The sequence below is a fragment of the Triturus cristatus genome, chromosome 2_2 (assembly GCF_964204655.1).
Source record: "Triturus cristatus chromosome 2_2, aTriCri1.1, whole genome shotgun sequence".
NCBI lineage: Eukaryota > Metazoa > Chordata > Amphibia > Caudata > Salamandridae > Triturus > Triturus cristatus.
The window spans coordinates 409,543,868-409,553,849 of NC_140582.1; the positions used below are offsets into that span (position 1 = coordinate 409,543,868).

The window sequence follows — 9,982 nt, forward strand, 5'->3', positions numbered from 1 at the left end:
AGGCAGCGGAGTCAGGTCACCGAGGAGTCAGCGAAGGTGTGTGTGTCCTTCAGACCCATGCTCGGCCGTAGTCCTGTTGCCTATGAGAGGGCAATCACAAAATGGCTGTCGTCCTAAAATGGAGCTCGAGGTATTAGGACAGAAACTCTGATTTCAGGCAATCTCGTCACTAGAATGTGACGCAAATGCTTGTGCATAGTATCCTAAACATTCTTGGTCTGTTGATAAAGAAATCCTCATGTTAGAATCATGCCAGATACATGGTTCCAAAATCTACAGTACCACAGACCCTCCTTTTGCCCTTACATAGGCAATAACCTACACTCCCGCTAGTCTGAATCCAGGTCTATGTCCATGAAGTCGCGGAGATGTTGCTGTAGCATCATCCTATTGCTTAGCTCGTCTCGCGTTACAGGTTTCCTTATGCATGATGTAGCGCAGATGCCACAAATTACAGGAGCACACTGTACACATAGACAGAGCAGTAAAAGAATGGCTAAGATCATTCCAATGACTATCAGGATCTTCCAACCCCAAGCGGATATCAGTTCCCAGAACCACCCCGCCAATGACCATTCCCCGTTATCTACGTGAATAGATTCGGAGATTCTATGCAGTTTGGAAATGGCCTGGAAAACTGTTGGAGCGTTATCTGGAATAAAAACACAGCAGCTAGATTGGATCACTCTATATACCCCACCTCGGTCTGCAAGTATGACGTCTAACGCGACCCTGTTCTGAAGAGTCATAAGACGATCCGACTGGAGCTCAGCAGTCAAATTACCAAGGGCACCGGCTGTTTCAACTACTGTGGATTCAACCACTCTTGTCAATTGCCTTATGTTCCTGCTGTTAACCATTGGACCCCAAAACGGCAGAGAACCCTTTATGAAATCTCCAAATTCTTGTCCTGCAGTGTCATCCTGGTGATGACGCCTCTAACCATCCTTGTCTTATGGTAATCTGCCGCGGTTGTGTAGGTGGGAGGCAGCAGGAACGAAACAAAACATGTGCCCGAAAAGTCCGGGGGCAACCAGGTATAGGCTCTATCATGGCAGATGAAATAGGTACCCTTGGCTGCTAAGAATGAAGGGGAAGTCTGAGATGCAAAAACGTAAGTTTCAGCGCAGATACTTTTCCCTAACTGAGCTCTGGGATTCTTGCCATAACCTTGCAAACATAGGTGACCCTGATGGGGTACAATCCAGATCGGTGAGGATTTCTTTGTTCGCTGGTTCTCGCTCAGAGTAACTTCATATCCTGTCATATTCCAGCCAATATATGCTAGTGTCTCATCTCTTGGGATGGTTTCATAGGAAATCTCTTCCCTAATCATATCCACGATCCCCTTAACTACAGCACTATTCTTGGGATTATCTTTCACAGAACGTAGGGGGTTGGCTTCATGAGCATACATGAACATTGTTCTATATGCCCACACAGAACCATTATGGCTGAAAGGTAGGAGTAGGTACGGGATACCTTTATCAGTAGTATGGGGGCATAAGGCCACACACCCAACAGTTAGTTGTGTTAACTACTAATTGGTGTTGGTGTAGAAGCTGAATGAACGAATTATTGACAAATTCTAATCTTCTAGCAGACTCGTGTTCAGGCAGAGGGTGAAAAGAATGCGAGGGAACAGTAGGAGGGGGTATGGGCTGTGCAGTTGGTGCGAGTGTTACTTGGAAAGAGAATAAGACATATCCTATGAAGATCGTCATCACACTCCGTAACATGGAAATACATAACATCAAAAATCGTTTTCTTGTCATCATTATACATGTTCTGTCTTTGCAGTCCATTGGTTTAGCAGGTCTCTTATTCTCGAAAAACTCCATCCTCTCTGAGTGCTGCTCGCGGTGGTAGGGTGTTCTATGCTAAAGAAATGCTTCTGTCAGTCCAGGGCAACTCCTTGGACCGACCAGAACTGCTGACCTAACGTCTTCAGTTGCACTCCAAAGACTTGGGCAACCGCGACCCTGCAGCTGAACCCGGATGGCGGTTCGAAAAAGCAAAAATAAGCAAGTTTCTCAGATGAAAGAGAGCTGCACTTCCCAAAATTATTAAAAATAGCAAGGGAAAGGAAAATAATTTTATTTGTCCATAGTCCTTGGCCTCAAATTGTAGTGATTTCTCCCAGGTACTGTCTGATCTTGGAACAAGAGTTCAGGCTCTGTAGTGTCCAATCTTATTGACGGTGGCACAGCCTCTTGCAAAATGTCATCGCTTTCCTGCTCAGAGCTTGTTCCTTTCACACGTGCATCGCTAAACGGCAGAAAACGAGGCACGGTTTCAGTCTCAGAATCAGCGATCCCCTCCTGGACCCATCGGTCATATGGCAGAGGCAAAGGGACCCTCTTGGAATGGACGCCGTGGATCCAGTTCTTTTTCCCTTTCACTCGAACAGCTGATCATTCTTTGTCCGTTGAAAGTTTTTGACCAGCACCCATGATCCAGGATTGATAGGATGTCCTGGAGTTTCAGAGACCTGAGGCAGAGTATCATGCACCTGTTGGTGTAAAACACGCAATTTAGCCGTCAATTCATAAAAATAATCAAGCAGTACTGGATGTTCGATCTCGCTGAATTTTGTAGGCCTTGGCACTCCCCATATATTGGCCGGGCGGCCAAACACGATTTCATAGGGACTAAGTCCCACTCGTGAATGCGCAGTCATTCTTGTTGACAGGAGTGCTAAAGGCAGAGCGTCGGGCCATCTAAGACCAGAGCTTGCTTGAATCTTGGCCAACTTCAATTTTAACGTGCCATTATAGCACTCTACTAATCCAGCTGATTGGGGATGATTTGCAGCGTGAAATTTTTGCCGGATACCCAGTCCATCACATACTGTTTTCATCACTCGACCCACAAATTCACTCCCATTGTCACTCCAGACCATTCTCGGCATTCCAAATCTAGGGAAAAATTCTTTGACAAGGGCTTTAGCTGTGGACAGAGCAGTGTTGTCTTTTAAAGGGTATGCTTCTATCCACCTTGAAAAGGCACAAACAACAACGAGTACATATTTCAAATTGTTGCATCTTTCCATGTGGATGAAATCTAGCTGCCAAACCTCAAACGGATACGTTGGAGGCGCAAAATGACCAGCTGGAGTTGGGGTTCCCCTACCAGGATAGTATTTCAGACATACCATGCAGTTTTTGACCACATTCTCTGCACATTTAGGAATTCCAGTATTTTGCCATACTGGAGCCAACAACTTACAAATCCCTTTCACACTGCTATGGGCCATTCCATGAGCCATTGTCACCACTGCAAGCACGTACGCATCGGGTAACAACCATCGCCGATGTTCTGACAAGTCAATCCAACAACCATTTTCATCCAGTTTACCCGTACTTTCTCTCCACATACTTAATTCTTTCTCTGAAGCTTCGGCTTGAAGAGACTTCACACTCTCTATCGTGTCTTCACACATTCCAGCATCACCAACCCATCTTGCAGGGCCTGCAACATACATCCGATTCTTCACATTGTTTGCTGTTTCTTTTGCGATTTCATCCGCAAATGCGTTACCACGACCAACATCATCAGTAACCTTCTTGTGTGCACTGCATTTCACAATCGCAACTTGTAGCGGCAATGTCAGTGACTCAAGGAGCTCATTCACCAACTGACCATTTTGTATTTTAACTCCATGTGAAGTCAGGAACCCACTTCCTTCCGTAATCGCCCAAAACTATGGGCCACACCGAAAGCATACTGACTGTCGGTATATATGGTCACTTTCATTCCTTTTGATAGCACACACGCTCTTGTAAGTGCAATTAATTCTGCTGCTTGGGCTGAATTATGTGGTATACGTGCAGTTTCAACAATCGTATGCAAAGTCGTGACAGCATATGCTGCAGTCGTATCACCATTCGAAAGCTTGAAACATGAACAATCTACCCATAAGGTACCATCACACTCTACAAGGGGAGTATCCTTGAGATCCACTCTCCCTTTTGTTTCTTCTTCTGTTCTAAAAAGACAATCATGCTGCTCAACATCTTCTGTCTCCACTAAAATCAGCAATAACGTGGCTGGATTCAACGTATTGCACCTTTGTATGTGAACATGACTCGCTAGCAGTGTCAACTCGTAACCTGACAATCGAGCACTAGTTAAGTGCTGTGTTTTGGTTCTGTTTAACAACGTGTCCACTGCATGTGGAACCATAACAAACAACGTGTTGTTCATTACTAACCCAGCAGACTGTCGAATAGAAACAGCTGCTGCCGCTCTCAAGCAACTCGGCAATGCTTTAGCTACCGGATCCAAAATTGATGAAAAATACGCGCATGGACGCTGCTTGCCTCCAAAAGACTGTGTCAACACCGACAATGCACAACCTTCCCTCTCGTGCACATACAGTGTAAAAGGCTTGCTGTAGTCAGGAGTACCCAGCACAGGAGCCGAACATAATGCTTCACGCAATTCGGAAAAACTTTTCTGACAATCTTCAGACCATGGGACGGGATTCGGTGTATCTTTACATGTTAATGCTATCAAAGGTTTGGCCAGCAGAGAAAACCCAGGTATCCATTGTCTACAGTAGGATGTAATGCCCAAGAAAGCACGTACTTATCTCTGTGTCCTAGGCACACTCAATTTTGCTATTGCCTGAATTCTTTCTGGGGTCAGTTTCCTTCCCTCCTTCGATAAGAGATGACCTAAGTAGGTCACTTCTTGTCGACAATATTGCAGTTTTGAAAGCGACACTTTGTGATGTAGATTAGACAAATGACGCAACAACGACAATGTTGCTTCTTTACAAATGTCTTCAGTATCTGCGGCGATTAGTAAATCGTCACCGTACTGAATAAGGGTAGCACCATCAGGTAAAACAATCGCATCAAGCTGAGTTTTTAAAGCTTGGCTGTATATTGATGGACTTTCACAGTAGCCCTGAGGAGCGCGTTTGAAGCGAAAGCTTCGACCTCCTAGGCTGAAACCAAAAATATCTCTGATCTCCTCGGCGATCGGGATGCTAAAGAAAGAATTCTTTAAGTCAATCACTGAAAACCAGGCGGCGGAGGCTGGAATCATAGTCAATAAGGCAGTAATATCAGGAACGACTGGAAACTGTGGCACAACTATTTTATTGACCTCTCTAAGATCAATCACGAACCTGTAAACAGGTGGCTGAGAAGGGTCAGTACGTTTCAAAACAGGCAGAACAGGACTATTGCAAACGTTGCCTCTGGTCTCTTCGATCACATCTTTTCCAATCAAATCATAAATGATCGCTAGCAACGCTTTTTCACCTTCACTAGAGATCTTATATTGGGGAATGCGTGGCAATTTAACATTGGCCTTCAATGTTACAACATATGGCGGTATTTCCAAAAGGCCCACATCATTAGGACCAGTAGCCCAAATGGTATCAGGAAGAAGCGACAATTCTGTCGGAAGTTTATCCTTTGACAAATACATTGGAGAAACCACTTTCCTATCCAGTGTAAGTTGTACTCCCGAAGGAGAACAATATAATGTTGCATACAATCTTTTCAACAAATCCAATCCCAACAAGTTTTCACCACAACCCGTTGTCAAAATTAGGGGTGCTTCCAATTCACAAGGTCCAACAGAAAGGGACATAGGGCAAGAAATCGGATTCCTAACCGGGGCGCCAGAAAAACCTACCGAAACATTCATCTTGCCAGACAAAGGCGCGCCAGGGAGTTTTGAGTGCATAATAGAACTCTTTGCAGCACCAGTATCCAACAGAAAAGGCTCTGACACACCTGATGTAGTCACCTTAACATACGGTCCACTTTGATCTACTGGAACTGAAACAACTCCCTCTCTTTGTCTATGGCTGTCCTAGCAATCATTACCTTCCATATTCTCATCTTCCACATAATAATCATCATTATAGTACTGAGCTATCCTGCCAGACGCATTAGTTTGTTGGTCAAAACTATTCAGTGTATTTTGAGGTGGAAGGGGACGCGCGTTCTGGGTGAGACTTCCGCGTCCTCTACCTCTGGGAGCTTGTTGAACACCTCGACCTCTTGCGCTAAATGCACCATTAGCACGCTGCAACAAAATAGGACAACTATACTTGAAATGACCCTCTTCTTTACAATATGAACACTGATTGGGACCTACAGGGGGACGCGGTCGAGTAAACTCATACCTTTGCATGTTTTTCTGAAACTGTTGAGGTTGCTGATAATTACTCTGACCACCATGTGGCGGGTAAGCCTGTTGTAAAAGAACTTTCGTTTTTAATTCCTTATTTTTCTTGTCTGCTCTATCTTTCTCATCTTTATCCCTGTTTTCGTAATACTGTGCAGTAGCTAATATTTGTGCTGAAGAGGAAACAGCCCAAGAGCTTTCCGAATCTTTCAATTTCTTACACAACTCTGGAAGCAAATTATGCACAACTTTGTCAACGAACAACCGTTGACCACCTTCTGTACTCATATCTTGACCACTGTGGTCGATAAACGTTTCCTCAAACCTAGTGAAGAAATCAGACACTGTTTCATCTTTCTTCTGCTTACACGCAGATAACTTATCCCAATTAACACGCATCGCAGGCATTAATGTTTTCATGTATGTGATGATCCTAGCAGGGAGTTCTGCTACTACGGGATCAGGCTTGGCACCACCAACTTGCCCATCGTTAGCAGCTCTAATATTAGCCCATGTGGCGCCTAACTCTTGCACGTGATCTGTATTGCGAATCAATCCCCACAAAGGCTGCGGGACCACATTCCCAAATAGCATGTCTATGTCAGCCAAATTCATAACACATGATTCCGCAGTCTGCAATAACTCCTTATAATATCCTGCAGGGTTCTTACGGGGGTCGGGTAAAGTTTGTTTAAGAGCTAACACTTCAGATCGTTTCCAAGGGACGTGTACCCAAACACGCTGAAAATGAGCTGGAGCAGCAGCAATACCTTGAGCGGCATCGGCCGCAACAGCGTCCTTCCATACCGGAGGGACTTCCCTCATAGGGTACTGCCGCACCTTTTTACCAGAGGAGTCATGTTTAAACAGTGACTGGGAAGGATCCTCAATCCTAAAAGATAACAATGTCGCAACTGCTTTTTCGACTTCGGGACCCACAATCGTACCTTTTTCAAACTCAAACCGTACACGGCACAAATCCTGCGGATTTGCTTCCAAATCGTTATCCTCCAATTCCTCACAAAGGAAAACACACATCTGTTCAAAAACATCTCTGTTTCGGTGCTTCCCATTGACAAAAGACCTCCATAACAGACTCCAAATTATACCTAGATGGGTGAACGATCCATTTGCGTGCCATACGGTCAAACATCTCTTTCTCGTGAGAATTAGGCAGTTGACTACGCGTCTGCTTATGCTCTGGATCAGGGGTCACACCAGACGACCCGAAGAAAGGTAATATAAAACTAGCAACTGTATCCGTCACTCTCTGTCAGACAGAAGGAGAAGCTGACAAAAGAACAGGGGAAAAAACAGAGGGAAGCACAGTAGGCGTAGACGTAGAGACAGTATCAGGAAGAGCGCCAAGAGAGGCAGTCGCTGTAGTGGGCAAAGTCGTAGAAGGTAAAGGGGGGACAGGCAGCAAAGTCGGCGGCCCCTGAGGGGGCTGCACCATGGGAGCAGGGGCCAACTGAGGAGGAACTGGAGGTAGAGGAGCTTGATGTAAAATAACTGGATGTTGCACAACTTGGTGTTGCGGAGGCGCTGTAGCACTCTGCGCATAAGGGGGTGGTGAACTTAACAAGTGTGACATCAAAGTATCTTTCTCTATTTCTTTTGACGCATCTTGCTGAAGAAGCGGCAAAACTGGATAACATTTATCTATCACTAGTTTACATTGTCTGTGCAACTGCTCACTCATCTGTTCTTCTTCATTCTCTTGAAACTGCAAAGCAGCTTGCATTATCGAGATACCCTTTTCTTTTTTATTTCTTTTTGCCAATTTAATTTCCTTCTGTTTGGCTTCCTTACGCCATAGGCGGAAAGAGTCAAACATTGCCGGCCAGGCTTTCTTCTTAAAGAGTTTAACCTCTAGATTATCCAGAATCTCTGTGTCGAAACTACCGTATTGGGGCCACTTTAAGTCACCATCTTTTCTGGTGTAACGGATCCATACTTCATTATATGTGAGTGGGCCTATGCCATGTTTTACATATAATTCATAAGTTGGAGTTCCAATCGGAGGAACCGGACACGAGTTCTCCAATCGGGAATCCCTATTATAACCAAGACAAAACCAATTTCCAAGTATACTAGAACCAGGCATCTTCGCTCTCTACTCTAGTTTCAAACTTCAAAGGATTATCGAATACGATAGTCTCGTGAATACACGAGTCCCTTGGTTTTGGCGCTTGCAAGTTCCAAATCAAAAGATCCCAAAGGGGATATCAAACCAAGTAATCAAACTAAGGACTGGGAGACGCTCCACTTATACTTAACTGAGGTGTCGATGACGTCACCAGAAGACTCGTTTATCGTTTCGCTCTACCAATTCATCAAGGGTCCAAAACAGGGCGATAGTCAGGGCAGCAGTCCTTTGTAGCCGTTGGGACGCGGAGAACCTCGCAGCAAAGACTTTCGGACCACGTCGACATACAGGGGTCGATGAAGTGGCGGCCTTCCTCCAGAATTTTCACACGAAGCTCCTCACGAACCTCTGGCTTGGACCGGTACCGCTGAAATCGCCCCACTGTTGGGCGCCAACTGAAGTACTGGGTTTTTCGGAACCCAGCGGTGCCAGGGAACACACCCGAAGACTTCGAGTACTTCCTGTTTCAGACTACAGAAACACAGAGTCTACCACAGGAGCATCGGGGCCCAAGTCATTCTTGTGGCTCCAGACTGGGCGAGGAGAGTCTGTTATCCAGAGCTTCTAAAAAGGAGCATTGTTCCAGTGATCGGGCTGCCCCTTTGGGGAGGGATCTTCTATCGCAGGAGAGGGTCCCGAAGTATGTAACATTATCTTGGCAGCCAGGCGGCCCTCCACTAAGTCAGTATTTGCCTGCTATTGGCAGAAATTGGTATTATACTGCACTGAAAGGTCTGTTGGCCCTCTTTCTGCTTCTTTTTCCACTGTTCTGCTATTTATTCTAACCCTTGCCCAACAGGGCTCTGCTTTGGGAACTCTCAAGGGTTAGCTTTCTGCTATATCTGCTTTTTTGTGGCTGCCAGACCAACCCTCTCTCTTTAGGTCTCTGATTGTAAATAGGTTGCTGAAAGGGCTGGCTCACTTGTTTCCACCCATGCCCTTTGTAATGCGCAGTGAGACCTTAATGTTGTCCTCACTTATCTTATGTGTGCTCCCTTCGAGCCTTTACACAACTGTCCCCTCCAGCTGCTTACCATCAATGCAGCTTTTCTAGTGGGAATAACATCTGCCCGGAGGGTGAGTGAGTTGCAGGCGCTATCTTGCACACCTCCCTATATAATGTATTTTCCAAACAAAGTGGTGCTTTGCACCCATGCTACATTTTTGCCAAAGGTTGTGACCCCATTCCATCTGGGTCAGTCCATCACATTGCACACCTTCTTAGCACCCCCAAATCCCTCTAAGGAAGAGGAGCGTCTGGACCCCAAAAGAGCCTTGTCGTTCTACCTTGGCGGCACAAAACAGTTCAGGGTGGACAATCAACTCTTTGTGGGGTATGTGGGAGTTAAGAAGGGGCAGGAAGTGCAGAAAAGGACCATCTCTCGCTGGGTTGTCCTAGGAAGGTAGGATCTCCTTTCATGGTTACCTCCACAGTTTGCTGGTGTCATACTATTTTTTTTTTATTACTAGTCTGACTGGGATCCTGCTAATCAGGACCCCGGTCACTGTGCTTCCTTCCTAAATTGGCTATGATGAGTACCTTGGTACATTCCTAATTGGCTGCTGATGTCCCCTAGTAAGTTCCTAGTATATCGTACTAAGGTACCTTGGGCCTAGGTACACCAGGGGTCCCTCATGGGCTGCTGTATGTATTATGCCACCCATAAGGGACCCTCTCACAAA

General features: G+C 45.6%; 1 pseudogene; it reads right to left on the reverse strand.

Moving 5' to 3' along the window:
• Positions 1–329: 329 nt before the first annotated feature.
• Positions 330–1,739, reverse strand: LOC146862303 (endogenous retrovirus group PABLB member 1 Env polyprotein-like; annotated as a pseudogene).
• Between the last annotated feature and the right edge of the window lie 8,243 nt (positions 1,740–9,982).